Source organism: Pinus tabuliformis, chromosome 9 (genome assembly GCF_031772625.1).
Source record: "Pinus tabuliformis cultivar Carrire ecotype Pingquan chromosome 9, CPIR1, whole genome shotgun sequence".
Classification (NCBI taxonomy): Eukaryota; Viridiplantae; Streptophyta; class Pinopsida; order Pinales; family Pinaceae; genus Pinus; species Pinus tabuliformis.
Genome location: NC_142307.1, coordinates 1,381,014,471 through 1,381,027,928, shown reverse-complemented (window position 1 = coordinate 1,381,027,928; position 13,458 = coordinate 1,381,014,471).

Sequence of the window (13,458 nt, the reverse complement as noted above, 5' to 3'; positions counted from 1 at the left end):
TTTCCCTGAGTTAAACACATGTATACGTGGGTAGGTCTATACCTAACCCGCGTATATGTATTAAAACACTTAAAAAAATATACTGCTTAATTTCGGGCGGAGATCGCGGGTTTTACCTGCTGATCACCTGTTAGTACCCATGGCCCAACTGTTCCAAACAAATTCCCAACTAAAAAACTACTTTGGGAGAAGTATAAAAAGGCTTCAATGGGAAGGCCTAAAGGAGGAGAGAAGAGAGAGAAAGGTTATTATGCTGAGATTTCCCTGACCAGGTCTGACGATCCTTATGCCTCCTGCACTTCCCCCATTTTTACAGGAAACCCTTGTTTCCTTGTGTGATGATGTCCATTTGCTACTTGTGATATCATGGAGTAAGTCATGGAAGGAGTTTGTTAAAGGCTTGAGACTGGACGAATCTAGAGGACGGTTCCGCTTGGAGCCTATGAAAGGACAACTCAGGTGAAATTGTTCTTTTCTGTACTTTATTTGTCTATAATAAAAGAAACACATGTCTTTGTTCCTGATATAAATCTTCTTCATGTTTATGATATTCATGTTAGAATTCATATGTGAATGGTTGTTTAGTTTCATAACTAACTACCTTTCTTTATAACACGAAGATGGTTTCTTTATAATGTTTAGTCCATATACTACTGTACTTTCGTGAATTGATTGTTTTGTAGGTCAAAGGAGCAAAGGAACTCCAAGAAGGGTTTGGACCCTGGAAGGACCTTCTCAAACGTAGGACCTCAGGTACGCCCCTTATCATAGAATGGTTGTGTGGAATGTGTGTTTCTCTGTATAGACAACTTTCAGTCTGCTAGGGTATCAGCCCAAGACCCTAGGGGAACTTTTCCCTTAACACTGAGTACATGCTGAAATATCCCCCTTTTTATATGCTAAGATGTATCACTATGTCCATGCTCCCCCTGAGCACATATCGAGTCTAAACAAGATCATGATGGTCATCAGCAACTATCATACATCATATGATCTGCACTATAAGCATCTCTCATTAACATCAGCAACCTGTAACCTGCAATATCATTTTCTTAACCAACCAACAGTAAGTAGCAAGATGTATCATTTAGCTACATAAGCATTATCACCAAAGTCTTCTAACCACAATGCTAACAATGCATTATTTGAAGCATATGCTCCCCCTGAACCTGTGCCAACCACCATATCAGACTTCTTTTCCTATTCTGCTGCTTTTTCTTCAGAGCTCCATATACATGACTCTGAAGCCTCCAACTCGCGTATATACGCGATTTCTCTTTATAATATTTGCATATGCAAATTGGAATACTGAAGGTCTACACTTTCAGTTTCCCCTGTGTCTGTTATGTCTGCTAACTGAGTTATGCCACCTCTTTTTGACTCTAATTCTGTCTTCTTCAATACCCAGAATTGGATGATGTATGATCATTTTGCTTTGGTGTCTGAATTTTGCTCCTGCATTCCCTTAATTTATGTCCAAACTTGTTACATGCATAACATCTTATATGTTTCATATTCCTTTTATTACAATCAATAGCTTTGTGACCAAACATATTGCAAGCAAAACAATATCCCTTAAAGTACCTGGAACGTGATGATATTTCTATGTGATGGTCTTGAAGCACTCTTCTTCTACATCTAGCTGCAACATGTCCAAGATTAGGACATTCATAACATTCAATATTACTCATTGGAGGAAATAACTGTCTATCACTTCCATAGTTAGGAGCAAAAGATTTTCTTTGATGAATTTCTTTCCTTGGTTGCTGCTGGAGTTGACCATTTATCTCCTTGTTGATCATTTCAGATTTTGCATTAGAATTCCTTCCCTCACCTTGTGAGCTAGACCCACCTTCAACAATTTCATAAAAACCAAGACCAGTTTTGATAGCAGGGGATCTTTGACTACTAAGAATATCATCCAAAATCTTAGTACTGTCCTGAAATCGTAACAGTTTATTCTTTTATTCTAATTTAAATATTAAGATATTTACCTCAACCTGATGTTGTTCTTCCTTTTCCAGATATTGCTTCTTTATGTTTTCTTCATATTTTCTTCCTTCTTCCACTTGTTGCCTTAATTCGAGCATTTCATGTTCTTGTTCTTCAAGAGCTCCTTCATTCTACTTCTTTGATTTTTCAAGGTCTTCCTTTAGAGAGAGGATCTTAGATTCAAGTCTCTGGATTGTTATGCTCTGATCTTTTACTACATCCTGCAGTTGCTCCCTTACTCTGGTTACTGTCTCCAGCTAATCTTTTAATTTGGTAACTTCTTCTGTTTCTACGTCCTTATTTTCATATGCCATGAGAAGTCTAATGTCTTCATCACTATTGGATGAGTCATTACTTTTATCATGAGTATAATAACTTCTATTACCTTCTTCAGACATCTTTCCTTTATTATGACGGCATCTAGCCGCGTAGTGACCAACTCTACCACAAGAAAAACATTTGAAATGTAGCTTACCTTCAAACCTTCCAGATCCCTATTGAAGATTCTTGACAAAATTTACCTCATATTCTTCTTCTGAAATGTATCCTGATTCACTAATTTTTTCTTTTCCCTTTGCTGATACTTTAAATGCGACTTCTCTCATATCTGATGGTCCTCTTTTTCTCATTTCAAAAGCAGTTAGGATTCCGTGAAGCTGCATCATAGTGATTTTCTGCAGATCCTCCTTTTCTTCTATGGCAGACACTTTGGATTCAAATTTTGCAGACAAGGATCTTAAAACTTTCTCAACTAAGACAACTTCCTTAATTTCTTCACCCAAATTCCTCATACAATTGACAATCTCATCTATACGTAGGAAGTAATTAGCTATGCTTTCATTACTATGCATCTTAAGAGTTTCATACGTATTCTGAGTTTGAAGCTTAGCATGTTTTACCTGAGCATCTCCTTCATAGCTTAGAATGATTTTGTAGCAGATTTCTTTGGCTGATTTGAACTGCATGACCTTGACAAATTCTGATTGTGATAAACTTCCCAATAAGATAGTAATAGCTTTGGCATTGATTTCATATTGATTTCTACCTGTCGTATATGTAGGAATTGCTGATGGATATGCATATCCTCCTTCCACGATTCCCCAAATATCCGTTCCAAGTGATTGTAGATAGGCTATGGTTCCTATCTTCCAATACATAAAATTGCTCCCATCGAAGATTGGTGGTCTGATGGCTCCCTCTCTTTCTTGATTACTCATCCTGATGGATCTTCCTTCAAGCGATCAAGCTTCTTCTGAAGGACCTTCTCTGATTCCAATTGTTGGGAGTAATACTGAGAGGGGGGGTGGGGGGTGAATCAGTATTAGCAAATCAATAATATTTTCATTTCCATTATCAGATTCATATACACTACTTCAGTTAAGGATACCCGCGTGTATACGCAACTGTGTTTAATGCAACTAGCGTATATCCAGTAAACTTATGATTCAGTTAGTTGATCTTCAATGAGTGCATGAGAACAGTAAACAAGTGCAGTAAAATAGAACAAATCATCACACATAAGAAGCACACATGAACACCATGATATAAGATGGAAACCCAATGTGGGTGAAAACCACCTGCTGCAATTCGTCTCTATCTTCTTTTAATAAGAAACTTCTTTTTACAATATTTCTATATTGGTGCAGTATTATACCAGTACGCAGGCTTCTACCTGTAGAAGGCTACAACCTTCTCTCGTTCTCCAGCAACTACTGGAATGGAGCTACAACCCCCTAGCTCTTGTACTAGCTGATGTACTAGTACGTAGGTGTTGACCTACAGAAGGCTACAACCTTCTCTTTTCTTCCAGGGACCACGTTTCATAAATTTTCAGACTAGATCCATAAATACAAAACAATCACCACTGCAATACAATCATTAACGCTGAATCACCCAAAAACTAAATCACTGAAGCCCTGTCATCAAAACACAGTCACCAGAACACATAGCAGAGCCCATAACTCTGCAACAACCACTAAAACCAACAGCAACCTCAAATATCAAATCTCATAATGTATACGCTACTTGACTGTGTCGAACCAGCGTGTATACACCCTTTCACCAAAGAGAACCCGTGTATAGATCTGAAAATAATTACTTATACCTTTGCTGCAATTTTCAACTTTATCAACCGCATAGGTGCCTCCTTGGTTCAGATCAAGCAAAGCATCACAAACCCATAACCAGCATACTAGATCTCACACTTCCTTAGATATTCATCACTTGCACACTTGCTCCTTGGCCTAATGATCTTCTTCTCCTTATATAGGTTTAGGCCTCTCTCAATACCATGGTCCAAAACCACGTAGGGCCAATACCTTGGACCCAATACCTGGGGTCAATACCTCGAACCAAATACCAAAATACCATGGACCAAATACCACGGACCAAAACTTAGATTTCCAACATGTACGCACCTTTCCTTCTGTAAATGTGCGTGTGTACATATACGTGACTTGGTATATGGTGAACCCACGTGTATACGCAACCTTGTCACAGCGAACCTGCGTATACCTCTCTGATCATTCTAGTTGTACTATGATCTGTCATCTGATTGAGTTGCCATCAAGGACAACACTTGTATCATACCTGTATCATAATGCCAACAAAATAGCATGATCATGATCATGAATAGGTGGGAGACATTTGGCAGTCTCAAATACCTTGGAATGATTGTCCAAGACTTTTCAGAGATATGGAGAAATAGATAGTTTCATTGTTTGAACCTCTAGTGAACATAATTGTGGAATTACACCTCGTTGTTCTTTACTTAGAAGCTTGGTCATGCCATTTGAGCTTATTATCTTTCCTGGTTTCCCTGTAATACCCCTTAATTCAACTTCCTTTCCTTCCCAAAAAAAAACAAGAAAAGTCCTTGAAAATTAAAAGTTATCGTACCCAAAGATTGTAACCATTAGACTCCTAGTGGATAGCTTGATAACATGGCACTTTCCAGAGAAATTTATGGTTCCTCCATTTGCAACTATCACTTGGCACTCTGGTGTTGGATATAGGAAGCAATTCAATTCCTTGGCTATCTTACAATGAATAAAATTATGGTACTACCTGAATCAATCAACATTATTAACTTTTTCTTCTTGATATGTCCTTCTATCTTGAGAGTTTGAAGAGTGCTAATTCCTGCCAATGCATTACAAGATATGGTCGGATTCATTTCTTCTTTCTCTAGGGTTGCTTCCTGGTGTATATCCTCCTCTTTTGATGTTTCTTGTTCCTTTTCTTCCTCCTCTTCACAATCTATGTAGAATAATTTCTTCTCAACACACTTATGACCTTTAGTGTATTTTCTATCACAACTGTAACAAATCCCTTTTTCTCTTTTTTCCTTCAATTGTTGTGGTGTCAACCTTGTAAGTTGTGGAAGACTAGGACCAACAACACTTTCATCTTTATAGTTGTGAGTGGTAGACTTCCTTGTTGCCATAATTTTTCTTTCAACTTTTCTTGCAACCCTAAATGTCTTCTCCAATGAATCAGGTTCCCAAAGGCAAACCTCATGTTGGATGTTATATTTTAAATTCCCTATGAAGACACCAATCCTATGCTACTCTAGAATATCGGTTACCCTTATATTTAATTTTTGGAAGTCTTGAATGTGCTCTGTCATTGAACCCTTTTGTTTTAGATTTATCAATTGGCTAAATAAGGTGTTGCTCTTTGTATCTTCATAATGTGCTATCATTTCCTCTGTAAAAATTTACCAGGTTACAAGTGGTTTATGAGGACAAATCCATCTATACGATACAAACTGATTGGGTTCTAAATATAAAGATGCAATACATACCTTTTGTGAGGGTTGCACATCATGTAGATCAAAATATTGCTCCATCTTTAGTATCCAAGTTACCGGATCCTTGCCATCAAACTTCCTCATATCTATCTTTGGGATGTGGTAGTTCTTAAACCCCACCTTTTAGTCTCTAAAATCATAATTGATATTCCTTTTCTCTTCATCATTATTTTCATGGATTGCCTTGTCACCACTGGGATGCCTTTCTTCCAACAACTTTGCCAAACCTTCCTTCAATCCCTCTAACTTTACATTCATCATTGCTTCCATGTATGCTTTTAAACCATCATTCAAAACTCCCATGTCCCTTTTTATACCATTTATCTTAACATTCATCATGGCTTCCAATTCATTTTTGATTACTTTTTGCGAGAGCAAAACTTTTTGCACTTGGTCTCGCAATTTTGATATATCATGTTGCATTTCTTCCTATTCTTCATGTGTCATAGTAGAGCTTTCAGGTTGCTTACTAGGTGTTTCCATTTTCTTTCTTCGGGGCATCAATTAATGATAAGTATGCTTCACTATTCCCTTTGAATTACTTCAAACTAATTTTACAAAAAAAACTTATGTAAATTTTAAAATCTAGACACCTTTTTTTTTGCTTTGTAGGAGCTCGATATTGAATTTGTTGTATCTCTGTAATTTTGGATATCCAAGGTCTGAAATTTCGTCTTGTGTTAGCCTTTGACTCCTCTTTCCAACCCCACAAGTCTAATAGATATTGGATTCTCCAAGAAAGAGTTATCCCAATCTCCCACGATAACCTGATTCTCCAAGAAAGAGTTATGCCCTGAAAACGGTATCCAACAAACTATAGCATGTCCTCTTTTTGTAAATTTTTACGAAATTTTAATCCGATGCTTAAAGAGAAATTTATGATGATTTTCCCAAGGTTTCCTGTTTGAGATGGAATTCGGGAGCCTGCAAAAACCCTAACTTCATTGGATCATATCTTCGAAAATATAGCGAACCAAGATCTAAAATTTGTACACAAGGTTCACCAAGATTTCGGCTCCACTGGGTTTTAATTTCAGCTTCCGAAGCTTCTTAGAAAAAAAAAAAGTTATAGAGAAAAATCCATGATGACCTGTGTGTAGCAGCGAAACCCTAGAATCCAAACCTCTGATACCAAATGTTATGCCACCATCTCACAAAATAGAAGAAGAAGTAGATCAACGACTTCAAAATTAGCCTCTTCGAGGGGGAAACCTCCTTTACATTACACAAATTAATCATTCTTAGATGATTCAAATGACAAAACCTCCTTTCTATATATAGGAGTCTAAGGGGTCACAATATAATCAAAGCTAACATAACAATAATACTATAAGGGAATAACAATAACAATAGTGGGCTTCTATGGGGAACAATAATAACAATATGGGTACTACATGGGCACGACAATAAAAATAAGGGGCTACATTGATAATAACAATGAAGGAATACACTAGTATTATATGGAACTAACACTACTAACCACATCTCGCTTGCTATATTGATAGTCAATATGGCTCATAATGTTTACTCAAATAATAAAGACAACTCACAGAATGACAAGGCAAAACTTTTATTGACTGATAGCAAATATTACATCAAATACATTATAAATACATAGATTAATTGTAAGAGAATTTATCAACCAGACTGAAAATGGGAAAGTTGAAGCTAACATTGTTCAGAGGCTCAAGGCTTCCTGCCTTGTTACAGACTCTGCCTATTACAATGCAGTCTTCACACAATCTTTTGGCTTTGATACCAATTTTCGCCATCTAACAACATCTCACAGAATGTCTCACAACCCTCCAGCGTCAACTTTCCAAAATCACACAGCCAAGCGTGGTGAATCTTGACGCCTATTATCCAAGTGACACACCTACCACATCTGCACAAATTTCCATTACATCCTCATCTAATATTCCACCAAAGGAGTAGTTTCCCCGTAGATCTACTATAAGTTGAGAAGAAGTACGCGTTCTTCATCATAGAAAATCCTATGGATTTAAGAAAGCTACTCCCATCATTGATAATCTCTTAGACGAAGAAGAAGAAGCATACGAGGTTAGTAAAATAAAATGAGAAATATAGCATCTAGAAACCACCATCGAAGAAAAAAGAGGTTTGGTTAAATAAATTCTAACTAGTATGAGAATTGACCAAAAGGAATTGATCGAAAAAGAGAAACAACTTGCAGGACTAAAAGATTCAAAGATGATAGAAGAATTTGAAGTTGTGCTCAAAGAAGAAGAAGATCATAACCGAGAGCATCAAGCATTACAATGCATACCAGAAGATCACCAGCCAGAACCAGGTACATTTATTTTCCAGATGAAGGGACTTGAAGATAGGATTGTTGTTAAAATAGATGTCAAGGTAAGTGGTTATAAACAATATTCTCTTAATGCACAACTAGACATGGGAGATATGAATTCCTGTGTAAAACATAGTTCCATTCCTAAATATTATTATCAACCCACAAACTTGCAGTTCAAAGTTGTAAATAAGACGTTAATGACTATCAGAGCTATGGCTCCTGATTTCCTGATTATTCTTAATGAAATTCCTACTTCTATAAATTTGTACGGTTTTGATACAGGTAGTGATATTTTGTTGGGACAAGATTTTGTAAGGAGACATCTTCCTCTTGTTGTAGAAGCAAACCATATTTGCCTCAACATCCAAGGAAGAACTATAAAAAATCTGATCAATTCCAACTATGTAAATAGAATTTTATACCTTATCTCATATATAGTTGAATTTTCTCTTGACAAACTAGCAAAGATCAACAAAGTAATCAGAAATGTGAATCCAAGGGCCAAAATAAATCATAGAAATAAAAGAGAAAATTGAAGCAAAATGTGCAACAAATGCACCCAATGCATTTTTACAAAGGGAGCAATACTTTGTGGGTCTTCCCTACAAAGAAAATTATTCTGGAACACGTCAGAAATCATTAGCAAAGTAGATGTCCCCACAAGAGCTCGAACTCTGTAAAAAAGAAATTGTTGAACTATTAGAAAGAAAGTTGATTGAACAAAGCAGAAGCCCTCGAGCTTGCCCAACATTCTATGTCAACAAGCATTCATAACAAAAGAGAGGTAAACCTCAGATGGTGATTAACTATAGAGCATTTAACGATGCTTTGTTGCCTATAAGGTATCCTCTGCCATCTAAAGAAGCTTTATTTCATAAAATCAATAATAATAACAGGTTTAGCAAATTTAAACTTAAGAGAGGATTTTGGCAGATAGGGATCAAACCATCTGACATATACAAGACTGGTTTTGTGGTACCACACAAGTAGTTCCGTGTTGAAATATGGCAACAAGAATATTCCAATTTAATTTGTCCTTGAATTAAATTGTGAATTAAAATCGAATTTAGTCTTAACAACTACTTGGAAATAATTAATTAGTTTATTTTAAATTAATTAGTTGGAGAAATTCAAGTTAGAAGTCTTTCTGAAGTCATGCAAGAGTTATCCCTTAAATTAAGGAGATAATATTGAGTTATATTTGAGTTGTAATTAGTTAACTCAGTTTACTGAGTTAAGTCCAATTAAATTAGTTCCAAATTGTTTGAGGAACTAATAGTGAGTTAACAGTCAGTTGATGCATTAATGCACTCAACTAGTGCTACTCCAATTAACTGAAGAGTCCCTCATCAGAAACTCATGCATGTTTATTATGAGAAAGACCCAGTTGAGATTAAAGTTCAAGGACAATGTACTATTAGTTGCATGTGTTTTCTCATGGAGAAAACTCATGCATGCAGTCAAGGATTTATCCTTGAGGATTGCGCAATTTTGAAGGAATGGTTTTCCACTTGGTAAGAGGAAATCATCCACAAGGAACAACGCAAGGAAATAGGAGCTTGGAGGGTAGAGAGGAAGGTTGGAAAGAAGCCAAGATTTCTTGTGAGAATCTGTGAGGATTTTACTGAGAGCTGGCTAGCTGTGAGAGCTAAGGCTTTGTATAATTCCTATGTATTTCCACCATGTATGATAATACAATAGTGTGGGGTTTTTAGCTGAGGCTTTCTCCAAAGTATTTTCATGTGTATTGTGCCATTGATTCTTCTTCTTCTGGTTGTATTGTTTAGCTCGATCTTTAAGCTTCCGCAAATTGATAGTATAAGTGAGTTATAGTATTCTGCTTTGATTTATATTGCATTATCGGGTTAACCTATCACGAGATTTTCTACATGGTATCAGAGCTAGATTTGTAGATATTTTCTACACGGTATTGGAGCTGTGAACAGTATACTGAGAAGAGAATTCGAAGTTTGAAGTTTGGGGTTGCAGGTGCAAATCGAATTCATATCATACTTCAAGGTTGGCCAATGGCATTCTATGGTTTGAGACTCGAGTATGCCTTGGAAGGTAGCTCGAATTACATAGCATGGAAAGATAGAATGGACGCTGTATAAGAAGACAATGGCTTGAAGGAATTCAATGATCAAGAAATCCCAAAGGCAGCTTCAACTAATGCACAAGATTTGGCTAAGTGGAAGAAGTGTGTGGTGAAGGAAAAACGGATCATCTTTGAGGGAGTTCAAGACCATATTGTCTCGAGTCTCCATGGGAAGGATACTCCATTTTCAATGTGGAAGACATTGAAGGACCTCTACCATAACAGTAGCGACCAGAGGAAATTGGCGCTCAAGGATAAGCTTCGAAGAATCAAGATGGAGAAGGGCGATACTATTTCCACATATCTGAACAAGCTCACCACCTGTAGAGATGAGCTTGGCAGTGTGGGAATGACTATTACCGATGATGATATGGTGAGCCTCGCTCTCCTTGGCCTTCCAAAGAGGTTGAATAGCTACCAACACTCTGTGAATGGAAGGGAGAAACTGTCGGATTGGGAATGACTATGGTTGGATCTTATGCAGGAGGAGATCAGGAGGAGCACACGAGATGGTTCTTCATCCAAGAATGATGATGAAGAAAATCTAGCCTTAGCAAGTAAGGCAAGGAAAGGGAAGGGGAAGGCTTCCCATTTCAAATTGAATTCTTCTCATGGAGGGAAGAAGGGTGACATGTCTAAAGTAAGATGCTTTAATTGTCACGAGATGGGACATTATGTGACTAATTGCCCATCGAAGAAGTCCAAGAAGGGATCCTCGGAAGGATCGGAAGGTGAGGCATTAGCCTCTCAGTTCGAAATGGACTTTACCCTCATCGCATGCATGGTGTCATCGATGATGGGTTGTGTCTGGTATCTTGATAGTGGAGCCTCATTCCACATGACCAGTGATAAAAATTTATTCAGTGCCTTGGAGGAGAAAGACCTCAAGATGTGCATAGAGATGGGTGACGACAGAAGGTATAGTGTTTCAGGAGTGGGCACGGTTGCTTTTCAGAGGGAGCATGGAGCTCCTCTCACCTTGATAGATGTGATGTATGTGCCTAGACTGAAGAAGAAATTGGTATGGGTCGCGATGTTGGAGGACAAAGGCTACAATGTTGTCTTTAGTAAAGGAAAGGCGTTCCTAAGACACATAGCCACGGGTCAGACCAAGAGGATAGGGATTCAAGTGAAGAATCTCTATAAACTAGAGGTAGATGATTGTGCAGCATTGAGTACGAAAGCAGAATTGGTGCAAAGCCAAGACATTGGCAAGTTGTGGCACAGGCGGTTGGGCCATTTGCATCATGGGGCTTTGAAGATAATGCAGCAGATATCTACATGACTTCCCAAAGGTAAACTTGAGCAAGTTGACACATGCAAAGGTTGTACCTTGGGAAAGTACACCAAGTCTTCCTTTCATGATCGAGACAGTCGAGCAGAGGCTATCTTAGAGCGAGTTCATACTGATTTGTGTGGACCATTCTTGACGGCATCCACAGTGAAGCAAAGGTATTATGTGATTTTCATTGATGACTATTCTCGTAAATGTTGGATTTATTTCATGCAAAAGAAGGACCAAACTTTCACAAAGTTTTGTGAGTTCAAAGCTTTGGTCGAGAAAGAGTCAGGGAAGAAGATCAAGGCCTTGAGAAGCGACAATGGTGGAGAATATGTCTCTCAAGAGTTTAAGGACTTCTGTGCAATGGAAGGAATTAAACAAGAGTTGACGGCACCTCATAACCCACAGCAGAATGGGGTGGTCAAGAGGAAGAACATAACTATTGTAGGGGCAGCACGGGAAATGCTACATGACCAAGGCCTACCACTTCACTTGTGGGATGAGGCATGCAACACAGTGGTCTATTTGCATAATAGAATCCTGCATTGCATACTTGGGATGAAGACACCAGAGGAAGCTTTCTCTGGTAAGAGACCAGATGTGGGTCACTTCAGGATCTTTGGCTCATCGGTATATTTCCATGTGACAAAGGATGCACAGAAGAAGCTTGAGCTGACAGTAGAGTTGGGGATATTTGTGGGGTACACTAATACACCTCACAACTATCGGGTGTACTTGCCTACCAGTCGGAGGACAGTGGTTCGCATAGATCTCAAGTTTGATGAGTATAAGGCCATGTGTGTTTCCCTTGAAAGGGAGCTCCAACTACAGGCTTTGGAGGAACTGTTGGTTCCTAAGGAGGAGGAGCCTCAGACTGATGCGGAGCAGCCACATGCAAAGGTTCCAGGAGTGGAGACATCCACTCAAGCAGATTCTTCCAGAGATGGATGGAAGCGCACAAGAGAAGCTGACAGATTGTTGGAGGATGCGAGAGAGAATGTGGGAGCACCATCTTCTCAGCGAAAACAAAGGAGGTCACTTGAGAGGTACATTGGATACATGGCCCTTGCTGGGGAATGTGTTGAGACCGAGCCATCTTCCCTTGAGGAAGCAGTGCAGCAGCCGATTTGGGTTGATGTTATGGTGGAGGAGTATGACTCCATAGTTCGTAACAATGTTTGGGACGTGGTTTCGAGACCAGAGAACAAGTTAGTTGTGAGTTCCCGTTGGCTTTACAAGGTAAAGCAAGCTGCTGATGGTAGTGTGGAGAAATATAAGGCAAGATTTGTTGCCTGTGTCTTTTCACAGGTCGAGGGGATTGACTATGATGAGACTTTTTCTCTTGTTGCAAGGTACTCATCTGTCAGATCTATGTTGGCACTATCAGCACAGATGGGTTGGAAGATCCATCAGATGGATGTGAAGATTGCATTCCTCAATGGCCAGAATGAGGAAGAGGTGTACATAGAGCAGCTGGAAGGTTTTGAGACCTTTGATCGTGATTCACATGTGTGCCGACTCAAGAGAGTGTTGTACGGGCTGAAGCAAGCACCTCATGCTTGGTACACCAGGATAGACAACTACTTCACCAAGTTTGGTTTCACAAAGAGTGAAGCGGATGCGAACTTGTACCACATCGTGGTGAAAGGTAAGTTGTTGATCATTATACTTTATGTTGATGATCTCATATTGATTGGTGATGATCAATTGATCGTGTCTTGCAAGGAGGACCTTGCAAGAGAATTCGAGATGAAAGACATGGGTCTCATGCATTACTTCATTGGCATGGAAGTGTTGCAGAAGTATGGGGAGTTGTTTGTGTCTCAGGGCAAGTATGCTAACGAGATACTCAGGAGATTCCACATGGAGAAGTGTAAGCCCATGCAAACCCCTCTAGCAGGTAACTAGAGGAAGGAGGTTGCTACTTCAAAAGAAGTGGTAGAGGCTACTGTGTACAGGAA